Raw genomic sequence first — 21,619 nt, forward strand, 5'->3', positions numbered from 1 at the left:
AACCACAGTTATTTTGTGTTCTTTGCTACATTGGTTTCTATTAACCCATTTATTCTATCAGAAGAATTTTTATTCATTAAGATAGAAGAAATACACATAATTATATATATATATATATATATATATATATATATATATATATATATATATATATATATATATATATATATATATATATATATATATGTATATATATATATATACACACATATATACACACACATATATATACACATACACACACACACACACACACACACACACACACACACACACACACACACATATCCAGTTATGAGGGAAAAACTCGGATCTTGTGAATTTTCCGAAGTCCTCTACTCACCCCTTGGAAAAGATTTTCCCCACAAATTTCTTTATAATCGTAATGTATGCCGTTTGAAAGATATTTCTATAAAATTTCATTAAAAAAAAGCCCCCATTGTCCTAAAAATTATGAGGGAAAAACTCGGATCTTGTGAATTTTCCGAGGTCCTCTCTCCACCTTCCCGTTGCTTTTCGCGCATTTTTTTTTTCCTATTCATTTCCTACACATTTTTTTACACCCATTGCACTATTTTTTTCTGATTTTCGTTTCCGGGTCAAGTTGTAAACATTAACCCAAAATACAATAAAATGTATAATATATAATTTAATTATTACATATATATTATATAGGGTGTCCACAAAGTCTGGGTACAAGGGAATTAACACATACTTTAAGAAATTATTATTTCTTATATTTAACTGTTTATGTTGTGATTTTATTTACTCCATGTACCCAGACCTTGTGGACACCCTGTATATATAATGCAAATACAAATGAGTGGTGGACCCCTGATGTAACGCATCCAACTACTTCCCTTTTATTTAAGACGTTAAAGTAGGATTCGAAGGAGATTTGACGGCATTTAACCACAAGAATTTCCTATAAAGGGGATCAACTCTGTATGGAATAAATAGCCAAAAGTTTGTTTTTCGCCCCTATTGTTTACCAAAAAACATTATACAAGGAAATGATATTATTTCATTAACCCTTTCAACATTGAGTGTCATCTTACTCATAAGAAATAAAATATAAATAATAATAAATAAAAAAGGAAAGTATTTTATTTCACTAATCGAAGTATTCTCAAGACAGATTATACAGTATGTGAAAAAAATTAGAGCGATATTCCTTCATAATTCTTGATATCAGTTTAGGAAACACATAATTGTAGAAAATGCTGTTTATTTATTAAATGGTCTGAACTAGAAGAAGAGTCCGTGTTCCATGAACTTTGTACCTCCCTAAATTAGGGAGATCGACCCCAAATTGTTGAGCAAGAAGAACATGGACAGGACTAAGTTAGACGAAAGAGCCTCTATGAGGTGCTCGACCTGCAACAAATAGCAACCAAATTTCTCTCAAACCATACTCCGCTGTCTTGATAAAAATCGAAAAATAGTGAAGGACACAAGATTTGACATGACTTCGAGAAATGTTTTTCATGTTTCGTTTATGGATTCGGTGCAGGTTTGGCATAATGGTGGTGTTTTGTCCTAATGTTAAAGAAATATGGAAGTAAAATGGGTGGGTAAGTACCTTCATAGAAGTGGGTGGTGATGTTGAATATGACAACAGTAGGTCGTCGATATACAGATGGAAGAATATTGGGGAACACAGAAGTACGCTAATGTTGATAACGCATTCATATGGTCCAGAGAGCCCTCCATCAAGTACATGTCACAATGGTGTGATAGGAAGTGTCCAATCTAAGAAATAAGAAACGAACGGAATCCATTGATAAACTGTTAAGGGATTCGCATGCCAGGCACTGTCGTATGTTTTACTGCTGCCAAATGCAACAAATTAGTTGGCACCAAATTTTATCTTAAGCAAGGGTTCACTGCTGAGTGACAGAATGGGTGACTCCTGTGCATCTGATTTTGTGAAAGCTATACTGGTGGTCATTAAGGAATAAAAGAGATTCAAGATATTGAAAAAAGTTATTGTTAATGGCAGTGTCAATCACCTTTTAGAGAGCATTAGGGTCAACAACTGGCGGAGTCAAAGAAGTTGCCCTTCTTAGGAATGCGACGCACCGTGTTATTTAAACATCGGAACAGAATTTCGTACTGAAAGACTGAAGGACTTGGAGAAGGTAGGAGCTAGCTCTGGGTCGCATTATTTGAATGCTAACCTAATAGGCACTGTCAGCGTTTTAATGGTTCCTTAGTTTAGAGCGATCGAAGATACTTTCGCACGAAGACGTGCATGTGCAGGTGGTGGTAAACTGGCTGGATTAGAGAGAAATAGTTTTGCATGAACTTTGTCTGATATGCGCAGCACATGGAGAGGGTTTCTCCACCGAAGTACAATTCGGTGGAGAGAAAATTCGTGATTGAAAAATAGCAGAAAGGGGGATATTGTAGAGTTGATAGAGTTTCTCTTGGGCACAAATAATTGGTTGCAGTTTGGGAGGCTGGAGAACTTTCAGGATGTCCGATGCTTTCGTGCTGCAGGTGTTTGTAATAAATGGATAAAAGCTATTGTTGGTAATTTTGGGGCCGGGGATATTTGAGGTTATGAGTTTTGGCTGCGTGGGATGTGGAAGGATACGCATAAGAATGTAATTATGATTCGGATCTCTCTAATGGACCAGGATACAAAACATCCAATGCTAGGAAAACCATAAAACTGTCGGAGTTCCAACCAGTCAGCTGACTTGGGATTCCACATGGGAACAATATGGCTAAGGAAAGGGTTGCATACTATGTGGATGGGTGGTATCGTGTCAAAATAAGGCAATGGTCAAACCTCGTAGAAGCAAAAATGGTTATGGATCGGAAGAAGCAGTAGCTTAGCTAGAAGGAGAAGCGAACAGCCCTCGGTGACGCTTTTAATGGGACAGCACTTTTGGGTCTGTCGTATAAACCATGTGGCACATTCAAGGACTGCCCCCCGATAGCACACACTTTAAAATCTTTTGGGGAAGGGGGCCAGTCGATTAAATCGACCCCAGTACGCAACTAGTACTTAATTTATCGACCCCAAAAGGATGAAAAGCAAAGTCTCCCTCGGCGGAATTTGAACTCAGAACATAAAGACAGACGAAATACCGCGAAGCATTTCGCCCGGCGTGCTAACATTTCTTATTTTTTTACTGCCCACAAGAGACCACACACAGAGGGGACAAACAAGGGCAGACAAAGGGATTAAGTCGATTATATCGACCCCAGTGCGTAATTGGGTACTTATTTAATCGACCCCGAATGGATGAAAAACAAAGCCGACCTCGGTGGAATTTGAACTCAGAACGTAGCGGTATTTCGCCTGGCGTGCTAACGTTTTTGCCAGCGCACCGCCTTCTGATGGATATATATCGATTGAATTTAGTTCTCAAGTGAAAGAAAAAATATCGAAAACAAGTGAAACAAAACGTGTTGCAATCGCGACGACAATAAACAATATCGATTCGAAGAGGGAAACTACAAGTGGTAGTTTGATCTACAAGAAATAGCAGCCAAGTCTTCTTTAAATCATACAATTTACTTAGGTAAGTCATGATCCCTAGGACCCATAAGGACAGAGCTTAACCTGATTTCCATGGTGTGAAAGGGACTGGGATTATAACTCCACCACACACCTGGACAGGAAGCTAGTCCGTCATAGGGTTATCTTCCCAGCTGTGGAGGTGCGCAGTTAAGTGGTTACAGTATTCGGCTCGCAATCGTAAGATCATGAGTTCGATTCCCAGCGGCACGTCGTATCCTTGAGCAAGACACTTTGTTTCCCGTAGCTCCACTCAGCCGACGAAAATGAGTTGTACCCGTAATTCAAAGGGCCAGCCTTGTCATATTCTGTGTCAAGCTGAATCTCACTAAGAACCATGCTAAGATGAAGGGTACGCATGCCTGTGGAGTACTTAGCCACTTGCACGTTAATTATAAGGAGCAGATTAGGAGCACTCGTCGTTGCAACCGACGGAGTATCGCTTAACTTCCCAGCTGTTGCTTCAACTCATTTTACAGGTGAGTGGAGTCACGTGAAATGGAATGTTTAATGACACAACGCACGACCGTTGCAGAAATCAGAACCACCACCCCCACTCTCTCTCCCTCTGCGCGCGCGCGCGCTCGTGCGTTTATGTATGAATGCATATATCTTTATGCTTGCATTCGTGCCCCACCACCGCTTCACAAACGGAGCTGGTTTGTTTACGCCTCGTTACTTAGCGGTTCAGTAAAAGTAACCGACAGAATAAGCACCGGAAATAAAATAAAATAAAAAAATAAATGAATAAATAAATAAGTAGTGTGTGGGGGTAATTTGTTCGCCTAAAACTCTTCAAGGCGATGCCCCAGCATGGCCGCAGTCGAATTATTAAAATCAGTTAAAGGTAAAATAAAAAAGAGAGGCCCGCTCAATCAGCACTGAATTTAATTAAAGTTAATGCACTTCTGTTATAATAATGGTGTCAGTTTTTTACAATTTTTAGGATAAAAACGTTGTCGCCATTTAAGTTTTCAATTACATCCAATGGCGGAGATGAAGGACATGGACCGCACCCTTCTTTCGGTTATTTTTGTGTGTGTGTGTGGGGGGGGGGCGGGGTTCTACAGAAACCCATCTTTTCGACTGCAGAGATTCTGAATCTGCAAAAAAAAAAAAAAAAAATCGGCATTTCAAAATTTTAATCCACCTCCTACCTCACCCCAGTCCCTAATTTAAAAATTCTTTTAGAAATATTTTTTGGGGGCGAAATACGGAGAACAATACGGAGATTATGATTCTGAAAAAAGAAAGAAAAATTGTAAAATTTCAATTTTTCAAAAAAAAAAAAAAATAATAATCACCCCTTCCCTCCTACTAAAATAGCAGACGTAAAAAGTATCTAAATAGAAAACTCGACATGCTAGAAACAGCAGCTAAACGACGAATCATTTTTTCAAACTTTTGATTTCCCCCCCACCCCCTTTTTTTTCTTTGCCAGTGGGATGAAGAGGGGGGAAAATGAAAATTTTGAAAACGTATTTTGGAGGGTTTTCAAAATATTCAATTTTTAAGTACGTCCCACCGGAAAGTCCGACAAGCTAGAAACAACAGCCAAAGCGAAGATCCACTTTCAAAATACGAATTACCAAAAAAGAAAAAAATGTTAAAAAATGTCATTTTGTTGTGTGTGTGTGCAAAAAAAGCTAATCTTTACCTACCCTCTCTTAATTGCAAAAGACCCTCAACCACAACATGCTCACTTTCTGTCACAGATGCGCTGGGGGAGTGGAGGGTGTGTTTATTTACTCTTTTACTTGTTTCAGTCATTTGACTGCGGCCATGCTGGAGCACCGCCTTTAGTCGAGCAAATCGACCCCAGGTCTTATTCTTTGGAAGCCTAGTACTTATTCTATCGGTCTCTTTTGCCGAACCGCTAATGTTACGGGGACACAAACACACCAGCATCGGTTGTCAAGCGATGTTGGGGGGGGGGGGACAAACACAGACACAAACATATACACAAATACATATATATATATATATATATATATATATATATATATATATATATACATATATACAACGGGCTTCTTTCAGTTTCCGTCTACCAAATCCACTACCAAGGCTTTGGTTGGCCCGAGGCTATAGTAGAAGACACTTGCCCAAGGTGCCACGCAGTGGGATTGAACCCGGAACCATGTGGTTGGTAAGCAAGCTACTTACCACAAAGCCACTCCTACGCCTTGTGTGTATATTTATCTATCTATTTAATTTTGAAAAATTGAAATTAAATTTTTCTTTCTTTTGAGAATCACAATCTCCGTATTTTTCAACGTATTTCAATAAAAGAAATTTCTAAAAAAAAAAAAAGTGAAAAATTTGGGATTGGGGTGGGAAGTTAAAGTTTTGAAATGCTGATTCTTTTTCCAGATTCGGAATCTCCGCAGTCGAAAAGACGGATTTCTGTAGACCCGCCCCACCCCAAATAACTGAAAGGGGGTGCGGCCCATGTCCTTTACCTCCGCCCATCCATGTTGCGATATTCCCACCATCGTCTCATAATTTCATATTTCACACACGACAGACATGACAAACCACTTCAAAGATTACGATATAAATATTTACATGATTTCTCAGTCGTTCATTGAATTAAATATTAACAAACAGCGTTGTCTGCCCCGGTAGCACAATCGGTTAGCGCGCCGTACTTATAGACAGTACCTTCCTTGTGTTAATTCACAGGTCTGAAGAAATGCGGAGGTTGTGAGTTCGAGCCTCACCCGGGGCAGTGTTTTCTTTTGTTTTTGTAATCGTAATTATCATAAAACAAGTTGGCAGAATCGTTACCGCGCCGGACAAAATGCTTAGCGGCATTTCTTTCGTCTTTAAGTTCTGAGTTCAAATTCCGCCGAGGTCTATTTTACCTTTCACTCTTTCGGGGTCAATAAAATACGTACCAGTTGAAAAAAAAAACAAAAAAAAAACGGTGATTTTTAACTCACAACCCGGGATGTCGGATATATTCTTTACTACTCTAGGCACAAGGCCCGAAATTTTTGAGGTGGGGGCAAGTCGATTAGATCGACCTCCAGTACACAGCTGATACTTAATTTGTCAACCCCCGAAAGGATGAAAGGCCAAGTCAAACTCGGCAGAATTTGAACTCAGAACGTAAAGCCAGACAAAATACCGCTAAGCATTTCACCTGGTGTACTAACGTTTCTTATTTCTTTATTGCCCGCAAGGGGGCTAAACACAGAGGGGACAAACAAGGACAGTCAAAGGGATTAAGTCGATTACATCGACCCCAGTGCGTAAGTGGTACTTAATTTGTCGACCCCGAAAGGATGAAAGGCAAAGTTGACCTCGGCGGAATTTGAACTCAGAACGTAACGGCAGACGAAATACTGCTAAGCATTTCGCCCGGCGTGCTAACGTTTCTGCCGGCTTGCCGCCTTTTTTTTTTTTTACAGGGTTGGCCAAAAATCGCCAGACAGTAAATCAACATTCCATAAATACTTAATATTTAATTTTAATGCTGTGAGTTAAAATCAACGTTTTTCTTTGTTTTTTATTCTTCAACATTTGTTTATTTATTAGCGAAATCACATATAAAATAATTTTTTGTTTTAATCTTGGAATTAAATGGGTTTTTATTTACTGCCAGGAGACTTTTGGCCAACCTTGAATATTCTAGGCAGAAGGCCCGAAACTTTTGAAGAGGGGGCCAGTCGGTTAGATCGACCTCAATGCGCAACTGGTACTTAATTTATCGACCCTAAAAGGATGAAAGCAAAGTCGACCTCGGCGGAATTTGAACCCAGAGCGTAAAGACGGACAAAATGCCGCTAAGCATTCTGTCCGGCGTATTTTCGATCCTGTCAGCTTGCTGTCTTCATTGAACTAAATATTGACAGTTGCTGATGTCTGCCCCGGTAGCACAATCGGTTAGCGCGCCGTACTTATAGACAGTACCTTCCTTGTGTTAACTCACAAGTCGGGAGATATGCGGAGGTTGTGAGTTCGAGCCTCACCCGGGGCAGCGTTATCTTATTTACGATTTTTTAAAAAAATTGCAATTACCGTAAGACTTACTTGTTTCAGTCATTTGACTGCGGCCATGCTGTAGCACTGCCTTTAGTCGAGCAAATCGACTCCAGGACTTATTCTTTGGAAGCCTAGTACTTATTCTATCGGTCTGTTTTGCCGAACCGCTAATGTTACGGGGACACAAACACACCAGCATCGGTTGTCAAGCGATGTTGGAGGGGGGGGGGGACAAACACAGACACAAACATATACACAAATACATATATATATATATATATATATACATATATACGACGGGTTTCTTTCAGTTTCCGTCTACCAAATCCACTACCAAGGCTTTGGTTGGCCCGAGGCTATAGTAGAAGACACTTGCCCAAGGTGCCACGCAGTGGGATTGAACCCGGAACCATGTGGTTGGTAAGCAAGCTACTTACCACAAAGCCACTCCTACGCCTTGTGTGTATATTTATCTATCTATTTAATTTTGAAAAATTGAAATTAAATTTTTCTTTCTTTTGAGAATCACAATCTCCGTATTTTTCAACGTATTTCAATAAAAGAAATTTCTAAAAAAAAAAAAAATTGAAAAATTTGGGATTGGGGTGGGAAGTTAAAGTTTTGAAATGCTAATTCTTTTTCCAGATTCGGAATCTCCGCAGTCGAAAAGACGGATTTCTGTAGACCCGCCCCCAACCCAAATAACTAAAAGGGGGTGCGGCCCATGTCCTTTACCTCCGCCCATCCATGTTGCGATATTCCCACCATCGTCTCATAATTTCATATTTCACACACGACAGACATGACAAACCACTTCAAAGATTACGATATAAATATTTACATGATTTCTCAGTCGTTCATTGAATTAAACATTAACGAACAGCGTTGTCTGCCCCGGTAGCACAATCGGTTAGCGCGCCGTACTTATAGACAGTACTTTCCTTGTGTTAATTCACAGGTCTGAAGAAATGCGGAGGTTGTGAGTTCGAGCCTCACCCGGGGCAGTGGTTTTTTTTTTTTGTAATCGTAATTATCACAAAACAAGTTGGCAGAATCGTTACCGCGCCGGACAAAATGCTTAGTGGCATTTCTTTCGTCTTTAAGTTCTGAGTTCAAATTGCGCCGAGGTCTATTTTACCTTTCACCCTTTCGGGGTCAACAAAATACGTACCAGTTGAAAAAAAAACAACAAAAAAAAAAACGGTGATTTTCAACTCACAACCCGGGATGTCGGATATATTCTTTACTACTCAAGGCCCGAAATTTTTGAGGTGGGGGCAAGTCGATTAGATCGACCTCCAGTACACAGCTGATACTTAATTTGTCAACCCCCGAAAGGATGAAAGGCCAAGTCAAACTCGGCAGAATTTGAACTCAGAACGTAAAGCCAGACAAAATACCGCTAAGCATTTCACCTGGTGTACTAACGTTTCTTATTTCTTTATTGCCCGCAAGGGGGCTAAACACAGAGGGGACAAACAAGGACAGTCAAAGGGATTAAGTCGATTACATCGACCCCAGTGCGTAAGTGGTACTTAATTTATCGACCCCGAAAGGATGAAAGGCAAAGTTGACCTCGGCGGAATTTGAACTCAGAACGTAACGGCAGACGAAATACTGCTAAGCATTTCGCCCGGCGTGCTAACGTTTCTGCCGGCTTGCCGCCTTTTTTTTTTTTTACAGGGTTGGCCAAAAATCGCCAGACAGTAAATCAACATTCCATAAATACTTAATATTTAATTTTAATGCTGTGAGTTAAAATCAACGTTTTTCTTTGTTTTTTATTCTTCAACATTTGTTTATTTATTAGCGAAATCACATATAAAATAATTTTTTGTTTTAATCTTGGAATTAAATGGGTTTTTATTTACTGCCAGGAGACTTTTGGCCAACCTTGAATATTCTAGGCAGAAGGCCCGAAACTTTTGAAGAGGGGGCCAGTCGGTTAGATCGACCTCAGTGCGCAACTGGTACTTAATTTATCGACCCTAAAAGGATGAAAGCAAAGTCGACCTCGGCGGAATTTGAACCCAGAGCGTAAAGACGGACAAAATGCCGCTAAGCATTCTGTCCGGCGTATTTACGATCCTGTCAGCTTGCTGTCTTCATTGAACTAAATATTGACAGTTGCTTTGTCTGCCCCGGTAGCACAATCGGTTAGCGCGCCGTACTTATAGACAGTACCTTCCTTGTGTTAACTCACAAGTCGGGAGATATGCGGAGGTTGTGAGTTCGAGTCTCACCCGGGGCAGCGTTATCTCATTTACGATTTTTAAAAAAAATTGCAATTACCGTGAGACTTACTCTTTTACTTGTTTCAGTTATTTGACTGCGGCCATGCTGTAGCACTGCCTTTAGTCGAGCAAATCGACTCCAGGACTTATTCTTTGGAAGCCTAGTACTTATTCTATCGGTCTGTTTTGCCGAACCGCTAATGTTACGGGGACACAAACACACCCGCATCGGTTGTCAAGCGATGTTGGTGGGGGGACAAACACAGACACAAACATATACACAAATACATTTATATATATATATATATATATACATATATATATACACGACGGGCTTCTTTCAGTTTCCGTCTACCAAATCCACTACCAAGGCTTTGGTTGGCCCGAGGCTATAGTAGAAGACACTTGCCCAAGGTGCCACGCAGTGGGATTGAACCCGGAACCATGTGGTTGGTAAGCAAGCTACTTACCACAAAGCCACTCCTACGCCTTGTGTGTATATTTATCTATCTATTTAATTTTGAAAAATTGAAATTAAATTTTTCTTTCTTTTGAGAATCACAATCTCCGTATTTTTCAACGTATTTCAATAAAAGAAATTTCTAAAAAAAAAAAAAGTGAAAAATTTGGGATTGGGGTGGGAAGTTAAAGTTTTGAAATGCTGATTCTTTTTCCAGATTCGGAATCTCCGCAGTCGAAAAGACGGATTTCTGTAGACCCGCCCCACCCCAAATAACTGAAAGGGGGTGCGGCCCATGTCCTTTACCTCCGCCCATCCATGTTGCGATATTCCCACCATCGTCTCATAATTTCATATTTCACACACGACAGACATGACAAACCACTTCAAAGATTACGATATAAATATTTACATGATTTCTCAGTCGTTCATTGAATTAAATATTAACAAACAGCGTTGTCTGCCCCGGTAGCACAATCGGTTAGCGCGCCGTACTTATAGACAGTACCTTCCTTGTGTTAATTCACAGGTCTGAAGAAATGCGGAGGTTGTGAGTTCGAGCCTCACCCGGGGCAGTGTTTTTTTTTGTTTTTGTAATCGTAATTATCATAAAACAAGTTGGCAGAATCGTTACCGCGCCGGACAAAATGCTTAGCGGCATTTCTTTCGTCTTTAAGTTCTGAGTTCAAATTCCGCCGAGGTCTATTTTACCTTTCACTCTTTCGGGGTCAATAAAATACGTACCAGTTGAAAAAAAAAACAAAAAAAAAACGGTGATTTTTAACTCACAACCCGGGATGTCGGATATATTCTTTACTACTCTAGGCACAAGGCCCGAAATTTTTGAGGTGGGGGCAAGTCGATTAGATCGACCTCCAGTACACAGCTGATACTTAATTTGTCAACCCCCGAAAGGATGAAAGGCCAAGTCAAACTCGGCAGAATTTGAACTCAGAACGTAAAGCCAGACAAAATACCGCTAAGCATTTCACCTGGTGTACTAACGTTTCTTATTTCTTTATTGCCCGCAAGGGGGCTAAACACAGAGGGGACAAACAAGGACAGTCAAAGGGATTAAGTCGATTACATCGACCCCAGTGCGTAAGTGGTACTTAATTTATCGACCCCGAAAGGATGAAAGGCAAAGTTGACCTCGGCGGAATTTGAACTCAGAACGTAACGGCAGACGAAATACTGCTAAGCATTTCGCCCGGCGTGCTAACGTTTCTGCCGGCTTGCCGCCTTTTTTTTTTTTTTTTACAGGGTTGGCCAAAAATCGCCCGACAGTAAATCAACATTCCATAAATACTTAATATTTAATTTTAATGCTGTGAGTTAAAATCAACGTTTTTCTTTGTTTTTTATTCTTCAACATTTGTTTATTTATTAGCGAAATCACATATAAAATAATTTTTTGTTTTAATCTTGGAATTAAATGGGTTTTTATTTACTGCCAGGAGACTTTTGGCCAACCTTGAATATTCTAGGCAGAAGGCCCGAAACTTTTGAAGAGGGGGCCAGTCGGTTAGATCGACCTCAGTGCGCAACTGGTACTTAATTTATCGACCCTAAAAGGATGAAAGCAAAGTCGACCTCGGCGGAATTTGAACCCAGAGCGTAAAGACGGACAAAATGCCGCTAAGCATTCTGTCCGGCGTATTTTCGATCCTGTCAGCTTGCTGTCTTCATTGAACTAAATATTGACAGTTGCTGATGTCTGCCCCGGTAGCACAATCGGTTAGCGCGCCGTACTTATAGACAGTACCTTCCTTGTGTTAACTCACAAGTCGGGAGATATGCGGAGGTTGTAAGTTCGAGCCTCACCCGGGGCAGCGTTATCTCATTTACGATTTTTAAAAAAAATTGCAATTACCGTAAGACTTACTCTTTTACTTGTTTCAGTCATTTGACTGCGGCCATGCTGTAGCACTGCCTTTAGTCGAGCAAATCGACTCCAGGACTTATTCTTTGGAAGCCTAGTACTTATTCTATCGGTCTGTTTTGCCGAACCGCTAATGTTACGGGGACACAAACACACCAGCATCGGTTGTCAAGCGATGTTGGTGGGGGGACAAACACAGACACAAACATATACACAAATACATTTATATATATATATATATATATACATATATATATACACGACGGGCTTCTTTCAGTTTCCGTCTACCAAATCCACTACCAAGGCTTTGGTTGGCCCGAGGCTATAGTAGAAGACACTTGCCCAAGGTGCCACGCAGTGGGATTGAACCCGGAACCATGTGGTTGGTAAGCAAGCTACTTACCACAAAGCCACTCCTACGCCTTGTGTGTATATTTATCTATCTATTTAATTTTGAAAAATTGAAATTAAATTTTTCTTTCTTTTGAGAATCACAATCTCCGTATTTTTCAACGTATTTCAATAAAAGAAATTTCTAAAAAAAAAAAAAGTGAAAAATTTGGGATTGGGGTGGGAAGTTAAAGTTTTGAAATGCTGATTCTTTTTCCAGATTCGGAATCTCCGCAGTCGAAAAGACGGATTTCTGTAGACCCGCCCCACCCCAAATAACTGAAAGGGGGTGCGGCCCATGTCCTTTACCTCCGCCCATCCATGTTGCGATATTCCCACCATCGTCTCATAATTTCATATTTCACACACGACAGACATGACAAACCACTTCAAAGATTACGATATAAATATTTACATGATTTCTCAGTCGTTCATTGAATTAAATATTAACAAACAGCGTTGTCTGCCCCGGTAGCACAATCGGTTAGCGCGCCGTACTTATAGACAGTACCTTCCTTGTGTTAATTCACAGGTCTGAAGAAATGCGGAGGTTGTGAGTTCGAGCCTCACCCGGGGCAGTGTTTTTTTTTGTTTTTGTAATCGTAATTATCATAAAACAAGTTGGCAGAATCGTTACCGCGCCGGACAAAATGCTTAGCGGCATTTCTTTCGTCTTTAAGTTCTGAGTTCAAATTCCGCCGAGGTCTATTTTACCTTTCACTCTTTCGGGGTCAATAAAATACGTACCAGTTGAAAAAAAAAACAAAAAAAAAACGGTGATTTTTAACTCACAACCCGGGATGTCGGATATATTCTTTACTACTCTAGGCACAAGGCCCGAAATTTTTGAGGTGGGGGCAAGTCGATTAGATCGACCTCCAGTACACAGCTGATACTTAATTTGTCAACCCCCGAAAGGATGAAAGGCCAAGTCAAACTCGGCAGAATTTGAACTCCGCTAAGCATTTCACCTGGTGTACTAACGTTTCTTATTTCTTTATTGCCCGCAAGGGGGCTAAACACAGAGGGGACAAACAAGGACAATCAAAGGGATTAAGTCGATTACATCGACCCCAGTGCGTAAGTGGTACTTAATTTATCGACCCCGAAAGGATGAAAGGCAAAGTTGACCTCGGCGGAATTTGAACTCAGAACGTAACGGCAGACGAAATACTGCTAAGCATTTCGCCCGGCGTGCTAACGTTTCTGCCGGCTTGCCGCCTTTTTTTTTTTTTTACAGGGTTGGCCAAAAATCGCCAGACAGTAAATCAACATTCCATAAATACTTAATATTTAATTTTAATGCTGTGAGTTAAAATCAACGTTTTTCTTTGTTTTTTATTCTTCAACATTTGTTTATTTATTAGCGAAATCACATATAAAATAATTTTTTGTTTTAATCTTGGAATTAAATGGGTTTTTATTTACTGCCAGGAGACTTTTGGCCAACCTTGAATATTCTAGGCAGAAGGCCCGAAACTTTTGAAGAGGGGGCCAGTCGGTTAGATCGACCTCAGTGCGCAACTGGTACTTAATTTATCGACCCTAAAAGGATGAAAGCAAAGTCGACCTCGGCGGAATTTGAACCCAGAGCGTAAAGACGGACAAAATGCCGCTAAGCATTCTGTCCGGCGTATTTACGATCCTGTCAGCTTGCTGTCTTCATTGAACTAAATATTGACAGTTGCTGATGTCTGCCCCGGTAGCACAATCGGTTAGCGCGCCGTACTTATAGACAGTACCTTCCTTGTGTTAACTCACAAGTCGGGAGATATGCGGAGGTTGTGAGTTCGAGTCTCACCCGGGGCAGCGTTATCTCATTTACGATTTTTAAAAAAAATTGCAATTACCGTGAGACTTACTCTTTTACTTGTTTCAGTTATTTGACTGCGGCCATGCTGTAGCACTGCCTTTAGTCGGGCAAATCGACTCAAGGACTTATTCTTTGGAAGCCTAGTACTTATTCTATCGGTCTCTTTTGCCGAACCGCTAATGTTACGGGGACACAAACACACCCGCATCGGTTGTCAAGCGATGTTGGTGGGGGGACAAACACAGACACAAACATATACACAAATACATTTATATATATATATATATATATACATATATATATACACGACGGGCTTCTTTCAGTTTCCGTCTACCAAATCCACTACCAAGGCTTTGGTTGGCCCGAGGCTATAGTAGAAGACACTTGCCCAAGGTGCCACGCAGTGGGATTGAACCCGGAACCATGTGGTTGGTAAGCAAGCTACTTACCACAAAGCCACTCCTACGCCTTGTGTGTATATTTATCTATCTATTTAATTTTGAAAAATTGAAATTAAATTTTTCTTTCTTTTGAGAATCACAATCTCCGTATTTTTCAACGTATTTCAATAAAAGAAATTTCTAAAAAAAAAAAAATTGAAAAATTTGGGATTGGGGTGGGAAGTTAAAGTTTTGAAATGCTGATTCTTTTTCCAGATTCGGAATCTCCGCAGTCGAAAAGACGGATTTCTGTAGACCCGCCCCACCCCAAATAACTGAAAGGGGGTGCGGCCCATGTCCTTTACCTCCGCCCATCCATGTTGCGATATTCCCACCATCGTCTCATAATTTCATATTTCACACACGACAGACATGACAAACCACTTCAAAGATTACGATATAAATATTTACATGATTTCTCAGTCGTTCATTGAATTAAATATTAACAAACAGCGTTGTCTGCCCCGGTAGCACAATCGGTTAGCGCGCCGTACTTATAGACAGTACCTTCCTTGTGTTAATTCACAGGTCTGAAGAAATGCGGAGGTTGTGAGTTCGAGCCTCACCCGGGGCAGTGTTTTTTTTTGTTTTTGTAATCGTAATTATCATAAAACAAGTTGGCAGAATCGTTACCGCGCCGGACAAAATGCTTAGCGGCATTTCTTTCGTCTTTAAGTTCTGAGTTCAAATTCCGCCGAGGTCTATTTTACCTTTCACTCTTTCGGGGTCAATAAAATACGTACCAGTTGAAAAAAAAAACAAAAAAAAAACGGTGATTTTTAACTCACAACCCGGGATGTCGGATATATTCTTTACTACTCTAGGCACAAGGCCCGAAATTTTTGAGGTGGGGGCAAGTCGATTAGATCGACCTCCAGTACACAGCTGATACTTAATTTGTCAACCCCCGAAAGGATGAAAGGCCAAGTCAAACTCGGCAGAATTTGAACTCAGAACGTAAAGCCAGACAAAATACCGCTAAGCATTTCACCTGGTGTACTAACGTTTCTTATTTCTTTATTGCCCGCAAGGGGGCTAAACACAGAGGGGACAAACAAGGACAGTCAAAGGGATTAAGTCGATTACATCGACCCCAGTGCGTAAGTGGTACTTAATTTATCGACCCCGAAAGGATGAAAGGCAAAGTTGACCTCGGCGGAATTTGAACTCAGAACGTAACGGCAGACGAAATACTGCTAAGCATTTCGCCCGGCGTGCTAACGTTTCTGCCGGCTTGCCGCCTTTTTTTTTTTTTTTTACAGGGTTGGCCAAAAATCGCCCGACAGTAAATCAACATTCCATAAATACTTAATATTTAATTTTAATGCTGTGAGTTAAAATCAACGTTTTTCTTTGTTTTTTATTCTTCAACATTTGTTTATTTATTAGCGAAATCACATATAAAATAATTTTTTGTTTTAATCTTGGAATTAAATGGGTTTTTATTTACTGCCAGGAGACTTTTGGCCAACCTTGAATATTCTAGGCAGAAGGCCCGAAACTTTTGAAGAGGGGGCCAGTCGGTTAGATCGACCTCAGTGCGCAACTGGTACTTAATTTATCGACCCTAAAAGGATGAAAGCAAAGTCGACCTCGGCGGAATTTGAACCCAGAGCGTAAAGACGGACAAAATGCCGTTAAGCGTTCTGTCCGGCGTATTTTCGATCCTGTCAGCTTGCTGTCTTCATTGAACTAAATATTGACAGTTGCTGATGTCTGCCCCGGTAGCACAATCGGTTAGCGCGCCGTACTTATAGACAGTACCTTCCTTGTGTTAACTCACAAGTCGGGAGATATGCGGAGGTTGTGAGTTCGAGCCTCACCCGGGGCAGCGTTAACTCATTTACGATTTTTAAAAAAAATTGCAATTACCGTAAGACTTACTCTTTTACTTGTTTCAGTCATTTGACTGCGGCCATGCTGTAGCACTGCCTTTAGTCGAGCAAATCGACTCCAGGACTTATTCTTTGGAAGCCTAGTACTTATTCTATCGGTCTGTTTTGCCGAACCGCTAATGTTACGGGGACACAAACACACCCGCATCGGTTGTCAAGTGATGTTGGGGGGGGGGGACAAACACAGACACAAACATATACACAAATATATATATATATATACATATATCCGACGGGTTTCTTTCAGTTTCCGTCTACCAAATCCACTACCAAGGCTTTGGTTGGCCCGAGGCTATAGTAGAAGACACTTGCCCAAGGTGCCACGCAGTGGGATTGAACCCGGAACCATGTGGTTGGTAAGCAAGCTACTTACCACAAAGCCACTCCTACGCCTTGTGTGTATATTTATCTATCTATTTAATTTTGAAAAATTGAAATTAAATTTTTCTTTCTTTTGAGAATCACAATCTCCGTATTTTTCAACGTATTTCAATAAAAGAAATTTCTAAAAAAAAAAAAATTGAAAAATTTGGGATTGGGGTGGGAAGTTAAAGTTTTGAAATGCTGATTCTTTTTCCAGATTCGGAATCTCCGCAGTCGAAAAGACGGATTTCTGTAGACCCGCCCCCAACCCAAATAACTAAAAGGGGGTGCGGCCCATGTCCTTTACCTCCGCCCATCCATGTTGCGATATTCCCACCATCGTCTCATAATTTCATATTTCACACACGACAGACATGACAAACCACTTCAAAGATTACGATATAAATATTTACATGATTTCTCAGTCGTTCATTGAATTAAACATTAACGAACAGCGTTGTCTGCCCCGGTAGCACAATCGGTTAGCGCGCCGTACTTATAGACAGTACCTTCCTTGTGTTAATTCACAGGTCTGAAGTAATGCGGAGGTTGTGAGTTCGAGCCTCACCCGGGGCAGTGGTTTTTTTTTTTTGTAATCGTAATTATCACAAAACAAGTTGGCAGAATCGTTACCGCGCCGGACAAAATGCTTAGTGGCATTTCTTTCGTCTTTAAGTTCTGAGTTCAAATTGCGCCGAGGTCTATTTTACCTTTCACCCTTTCGGGGTCAACAAAATACGTACCAGTTGAAAAAAAAACAACAAAAAAAAAACGGTGATTTTCAACTCACAACCCGGGATGTCGGATATATTCTTTACTACTCAAGGCCCGAAATTTTTGAGGTGGGGGCAAGTCGATTAGATCGACCTCCAGTACACAGCTGATACTTAATTTGTCAACCCCCGAAAGGATGAAAGGCCAAGTCAAACTCGGCAGAATTTGAACTCAGAACGTAAAGCCAGACAAAATACCGCTAAGCATTTCACCTGGTGTACTAACGTTTCTTATTTCTTTATTGCCCGCAAGGGGGCTAAACACAGAGGGGACAAACAAGGACAGTCAAAGGGATTAAGTCGATTACATCGACCCCAGTGCGTAAGTGGTACTTAATTTATCGACCCCGAAAGGATGAAAGGCAAAGTTGACCTCGGCGGAATTTGAACTCAGAACGTAACGGCAGACGAAATACTGCTAAGCATTTCGCCCGGCGTGCTAACGTTTCTGCCGGCTTGCCGCCTTTTTTTTTTTTTTACAGGGTTGGCCAAAAATCGCCAGACAGTAAATCAACATTCCATAAATACTTAATATTTAATTTTAATGCTGTGAGTTAAAATCAACGTTTTTCTTTGTTTTTTATTCTTCAACATTTGTTTATTTATTAGCGAAATCACATATAAAATAATTTTTTGTTTTAATCTTGGAATTAAATGGGTTTTTATTTACTGCCAGGAGACTTTTGGCCAACCTTGAATATTCTAGGCAGAAGGCCCGAAACTTTTGAAGAGGGGGCCAGTCGGTTAGATCGACCTCAGTGCGCAACTGGTACTTAATTTATCGACCCTAAAAGGATGAAAGCAAAGTCGACCTCGGCGGAATTTGAACCCAGAGCGTAAAGACGGACAAAATGCCGCTAAGCATTCTGTCCGGCGTATTTACGATCCTGTCAGCTTGCTGTCTTCATTGAACTAAATATTGACAGTTGCTGATGTCTGCCCCGGTAGCACAATCGGTTAGCGCGCCGTACTTATAGACAGTACCTTCCTTGTGTTAACTCACAAGTCGGGAGATATGCGGAGGTTGTGAGTTCGAGTCTCACCCGGGGCAGCGTTATCTCATTTACGATTTTTAAAAAAAATTGCAATTACCGTGAGACTTACTCTTTTACTTGTTTCAGTTATTTGACTGCGGCCATGCTGTAGCACTGCCTTTAGTCGGGCAAATCGACTCAAGGACTTATTCTTTGGAAGCCTAGTACTTATTCTATCGGTCTCTTTTGCCGAACCGCTAATGTTACGGGGACACAAACACACCCGCATCGGTTGTCAAGCGATGTTGGTGGGGGGACAAACACAGACACAAACATATACACAAATACATTTATATATATATATATATATATACATATATATATACACGACGGGCTTCTTTCAGTTTCCGTCTACCAAATCCACTACCAAGGCTTTGGTTGGCCCGAGGCTATAGTAGAAGACACTTGCCCAAGGTGCCACGCAGTGGGATTGAACCCGGAACCATGTGGTTGGTAAGCAAGCTACTTACCACAAAGCCACTCCTACGCCTTGTGTGTATATTTATCTATCTATTTAATTTTGAAAAATTGAAATTAAATTTTTCTTTCTTTTGAGAATCACAATCTCCGTATTTTTCAACGTATTTCAATAAAAGAAATTTCTAAAAAAAAAAAAATTGAAAAATTTGGGATTGGGGTGGGAAGTTAAAGTTTTGAAATGCTGATTCTTTTTCCAGATTCGGAATCTCCGCAGTCGAAAAGACGGATTTCTGTAGACCCGCCCCACCCCAAATAACTGAAAGGGGGTGCGGCCCATGTCCTTTACCTCCGCCCATCCATGTTGCGATATTCCCACCATCGTCTCATAATTTCATATTTCACACACGACAGACATGACAAACCACTTCAAAGATTACGATATAAATATTTACATGATTTCTCAGTCGTTCATTGAATTAAATATTAACAAACAGCGTTGTCTGCCCCGGTAGCACAATCGGTTAGCGCGCCGTACTTATAGACAGTACCTTCCTTGTGTTAATTCACAGGTCTGAAGAAATGCGGAGGTTGTGAGTTCGAGCCTCACCCGGGGCAGTGTTTTTTTTTGTTTTTGTAATCGTAATTATCATAAAACAAGTTGGCAGAATCGTTACCGCGCCGGACAAAATGCTTAGCGGCATTTCTTTCGTCTTTAAGTTCTGAGTTCAAATTCCGCCGAGGTCTATTTTACCTTTCACTCTTTCGGGGTCAATAAAATACGTACCAGTTGAAAAAAAAAACAAAAAAAAAACGGTGATTTTTAACTCACAACCCGGGATGTCGGATATATTCTTTACTACTCTAGGCACAAGGCCCGAAATTTTTGAGGTGGGGGCAAGTCGATTAGATCGACCTCCAGTACACAGCTGATACTTAATTTGTCAACCCCCGAAAGGATGAAAGGCCAAGTCAAACTCGGCAGAATTTGAACTCAGAACGTAAAGCCAGACAAAATACCGCTAAGCATTTCACCTGGTGTACTAACGTTTCTTATTTCTTTATTGCCCGCAAGGGGGCTAAACACAGAGGGGACAAACAAGGACAGTCAAAGGGATTAAGTCGATTACATCGACCCCAGTGCGTAAGTGGTACTTAATTTATCGACCCCGAAAGGATGAAAGGCAAAGTTGACCTCGGCGGAATTTGAACTCAGAACGTAACGGCAGACGAAATACTGCTAAGCATTTCGCCCGGCGTGCTAACGTTTCTGCCGGCTTGCCGCCTTTTTTTTTTTTTTTTACAGGGTTGGCCAAAAATCGCCCGACAGTAAATCAACATTCCATAAATACTTAATATTTAATTTTAATGCTGTGAGTTAAAATCAACGTTTTTCTTTGTTTTTTATTCTTCAACATTTGTTTATTTATTAGCGAAATCACATATAAAATAATTTTTTGTTTTAATCTTGGAATTAAATGGGTTTTTATTTACTGCCAGGAGACTTTTGGCCAACCTTGAATATTCTAGGCAGAAGGCCCGAAACTTTTGAAGAGGGGGCCAGTCGGTTAGATCGACCTCAGTGCGCAACTGGTACTTAATTTATCGACCCTAAAAGGATGAAAGCAAAGTCGACCTCGGCGGAATTTGAACCCAGAGCGTAAAGACGGACAAAATGCCGCTAAGCGTTCTGTCCGGCGTATTTTCGATCCTGTCAGCTTGCTGTCTTCATTGAACTAAATATTGACAGTTGCTGATGTCTGCCCCGGTAGCACAATCGGTTAGCGCGCCGTACTTATAGACAGTACCTTCCTTGTGTTAACTCACAAGTCGGGAGATATGCGGAGGTTGTGAGTTCGAGCCTCACCCGGGGCAGCGTTAACTCATTTACGATTTTTAAAAAAAATTGCAATTACCGTAAGACTTACTCTTTTACTTGTTTCAGTCATTTGACTGCGGCCATGCTGTAGCACTGCCTTTAGTCGAGCAAATCGACTCCAGGACTTATTCTTTGGAAGCCTAGTACTTATTCTATCGGTCTGTTTTGCCGAACCGCTAATGTTACGGGGACACAAACACACCAGCATCGGTTGTCAAGTGATGTTGGGGGGGGGGGGACAAACACAGACACAAACATATACACAAATATATATATATATATACATATATCCGACGGGTTTCTTTCAGTTTCCGTCTACCAAATCCACTACCAAGGCTTTGGTTGGCCCGAGGCTATAGTAGAAGACACTTGCCCAAGGTGCCACGCAGTGGGATTGAACCCGGAACCATGTGGTTGGTAAGCAAGCTACTTACCACAAAGCCACTCCTACGCCTTGTGTGTATATTTATCTATCTATTTAATTTTGAAAAATTGAAATTAAATTTTTCTTTCTTTT

General features: G+C 40.8%; 14 non-coding genes across 14 annotated transcripts; all 14 read left to right on the top strand.

Annotated features, from left to right (window-relative positions):
* Positions 1-6,150: 6,150 nt before the first annotated feature.
* Positions 6,151-6,263, top strand: Trnai-uau (transfer RNA isoleucine (anticodon UAU)). Its single transcript has 2 exons — positions 6,151-6,188; positions 6,228-6,263. It is a non-coding gene; the product is annotated as a tRNA-Ile (tRNA).
* Positions 6,264-7,404: 1,141 nt separating this feature from the next.
* Trnai-uau (transfer RNA isoleucine (anticodon UAU)) lies at positions 7,405-7,517 on the top strand. The gene is made up of 2 exons: positions 7,405-7,442; positions 7,482-7,517. It is a non-coding gene; the product is annotated as a tRNA-Ile (tRNA).
* Positions 7,518-8,413: 896 nt separating this feature from the next.
* On the top strand, positions 8,414-8,526 carry Trnai-uau (transfer RNA isoleucine (anticodon UAU)). Its single transcript has 2 exons — positions 8,414-8,451; positions 8,491-8,526. It is a non-coding gene; the product is annotated as a tRNA-Ile (tRNA).
* Positions 8,527-9,660: 1,134 nt separating this feature from the next.
* Positions 9,661-9,773, top strand: Trnai-uau (transfer RNA isoleucine (anticodon UAU)). The gene is made up of 2 exons: positions 9,661-9,698; positions 9,738-9,773. It is a non-coding gene; the product is annotated as a tRNA-Ile (tRNA).
* A 905-nt stretch (positions 9,774-10,678) lies between these two features.
* Trnai-uau (transfer RNA isoleucine (anticodon UAU)) lies at positions 10,679-10,791 on the top strand. The gene is made up of 2 exons: positions 10,679-10,716; positions 10,756-10,791. It is a non-coding gene; the product is annotated as a tRNA-Ile (tRNA).
* A 1,144-nt stretch (positions 10,792-11,935) lies between these two features.
* Positions 11,936-12,048, top strand: Trnai-uau (transfer RNA isoleucine (anticodon UAU)). The gene is made up of 2 exons: positions 11,936-11,973; positions 12,013-12,048. It is a non-coding gene; the product is annotated as a tRNA-Ile (tRNA).
* A 905-nt stretch (positions 12,049-12,953) lies between these two features.
* On the top strand, positions 12,954-13,066 carry Trnai-uau (transfer RNA isoleucine (anticodon UAU)). Its single transcript has 2 exons — positions 12,954-12,991; positions 13,031-13,066. It is a non-coding gene; the product is annotated as a tRNA-Ile (tRNA).
* Positions 13,067-14,184: 1,118 nt separating this feature from the next.
* Trnai-uau (transfer RNA isoleucine (anticodon UAU)) lies at positions 14,185-14,297 on the top strand. The gene is made up of 2 exons: positions 14,185-14,222; positions 14,262-14,297. It is a non-coding gene; the product is annotated as a tRNA-Ile (tRNA).
* Positions 14,298-15,202: 905 nt separating this feature from the next.
* Positions 15,203-15,315, top strand: Trnai-uau (transfer RNA isoleucine (anticodon UAU)). The gene is made up of 2 exons: positions 15,203-15,240; positions 15,280-15,315. It is a non-coding gene; the product is annotated as a tRNA-Ile (tRNA).
* A 1,144-nt stretch (positions 15,316-16,459) lies between these two features.
* Trnai-uau (transfer RNA isoleucine (anticodon UAU)) lies at positions 16,460-16,572 on the top strand. The gene is made up of 2 exons: positions 16,460-16,497; positions 16,537-16,572. It is a non-coding gene; the product is annotated as a tRNA-Ile (tRNA).
* An 890-nt stretch (positions 16,573-17,462) lies between these two features.
* Trnai-uau (transfer RNA isoleucine (anticodon UAU)) lies at positions 17,463-17,575 on the top strand. Its single transcript has 2 exons — positions 17,463-17,500; positions 17,540-17,575. It is a non-coding gene; the product is annotated as a tRNA-Ile (tRNA).
* Positions 17,576-18,710: 1,135 nt separating this feature from the next.
* On the top strand, positions 18,711-18,823 carry Trnai-uau (transfer RNA isoleucine (anticodon UAU)). Its single transcript has 2 exons — positions 18,711-18,748; positions 18,788-18,823. It is a non-coding gene; the product is annotated as a tRNA-Ile (tRNA).
* A 905-nt stretch (positions 18,824-19,728) lies between these two features.
* Positions 19,729-19,841, top strand: Trnai-uau (transfer RNA isoleucine (anticodon UAU)). The gene is made up of 2 exons: positions 19,729-19,766; positions 19,806-19,841. It is a non-coding gene; the product is annotated as a tRNA-Ile (tRNA).
* Positions 19,842-20,985: 1,144 nt separating this feature from the next.
* On the top strand, positions 20,986-21,098 carry Trnai-uau (transfer RNA isoleucine (anticodon UAU)). The gene is made up of 2 exons: positions 20,986-21,023; positions 21,063-21,098. It is a non-coding gene; the product is annotated as a tRNA-Ile (tRNA).
* Positions 21,099-21,619: the final 521 nt, after the last annotated feature.

Source organism: Octopus bimaculoides, chromosome 9, assembly GCF_046866305.1.
Source record: "Octopus bimaculoides isolate indiv1 chromosome 9, ASM4686630v1, whole genome shotgun sequence".
Taxonomy (NCBI): domain Eukaryota; kingdom Metazoa; phylum Mollusca; class Cephalopoda; order Octopoda; family Octopodidae; genus Octopus; species Octopus bimaculoides.